The sequence below is a fragment of the Rhagoletis pomonella genome, unplaced genomic scaffold, assembly GCF_013731165.1.
Source record: "Rhagoletis pomonella isolate Grant_MI unplaced genomic scaffold, Rhpom_1.0 Rhpom_scaffold_00005, whole genome shotgun sequence".
NCBI classification, from domain to species: Eukaryota; Metazoa; Arthropoda; class Insecta; order Diptera; family Tephritidae; genus Rhagoletis; species Rhagoletis pomonella.
The window spans coordinates 25,481,560-25,482,907 of record NW_023458559.1 but is presented as its reverse complement, the minus strand read 5'-3'; positions in this window follow the sequence as shown (position 1 = coordinate 25,482,907).

Here is a 1,348-nt window from a genome sequence, read left to right as displayed (position 1 = left end):
TTGCGATTCCTTTAATTGTAACCCTAAAAATTTAACGATTACGACTACTGTAATCCTAATTTTCATGATTACAATCAATGATTGTAATCTTGAAATTTTTAGGATTACGATTACTATAATCGTTATCATAAAAAGTAGGATTACGACTACAGTAGTCGTAATCGTTAAATTTTAAGGATTACAATTAAAGTATTCCCAATCAAGCATGTTATAATTACAATTACAGCAATCATAATGCTGACAATTTTCGGGATTACAATAACAATAAACGTAATCCTGGTATAGATATATGTATGTACGTATATATATGAAATTTTCTTTGAAATCGGTAAGATGCATATTAACTTGAGGTATGTATGAAATTATACATATATCGTCTTTAACGTATTGTAACGTAGCTTTGCCTACGCCACAATAACATATTCAACATCACCCTAGCATACGTCTTACAACTGCACATAGGTACCAATATATGAACATACATACGTACATACTGGTAGGCGTACACACAAACTAACATACCAACGAGACTAAAAGCACCCCTATGTACATACATACAGGCGTACATACGCATACGCGAAGCTGGCATGGTAAGCACATGCAGATTTCACAAACAGCAACTCGGATACTCATGCGCACCAACGGATGGAAGAAGTTCACTGCGCGAAAGCCATAACACAAAATAAGCCCATTCACTTCTCAAACGGTTCATACAAAACCAGAGCTAAAGCTGCTAGCATGAACTCAACCAGCATCAGTTGTCCGTAGGTAAGCACGGAGCGCAGCCTGGGCTTCGCGCCTATTTGGGGCGCTCTTGGCTTTCCTCCTCGGAGGAAGACTGATTGGTTGAGGGGGGCTGCAAGGGGGGGAATACCCCTGAGGCAACACCCCAAAACCATTATGGGCTAAACCCATTTTTGGTTACGGTCTCAAGCAGACAGGGGGCGAGATCCGTTTGGGCTTGCCCAATTCCAAACACCCCTGCCTGCTTGCGATACCGTGCGGCCAGCGAGCGCTGGAGGGGAAAGAACCACCTCCCTACAGCGCCTAGCGACCGCGAATACATACGGGGGGACTGGGCAACCTTTCGATGCCCTGGGGGACCGTACTAATCATCAGTTGTCCGTTGGTATCAACAAATCTGGACCGCCAGCACCGCTACCGCCCTGAGGCCGACATTTCACCGAGGACCGCCCGCTATTCACTGCCATCCAGGGCCGTCGCTATAATCATCGTCAACGTTAGGGCCCGTACCGCCGCTCTAATCACCGGGGGCCGCTACTATTACTGCCGCCCTAAGGCCGACAATTCTATCGAGGACCGCCCGCTATTCACTGCCATCCAGGGC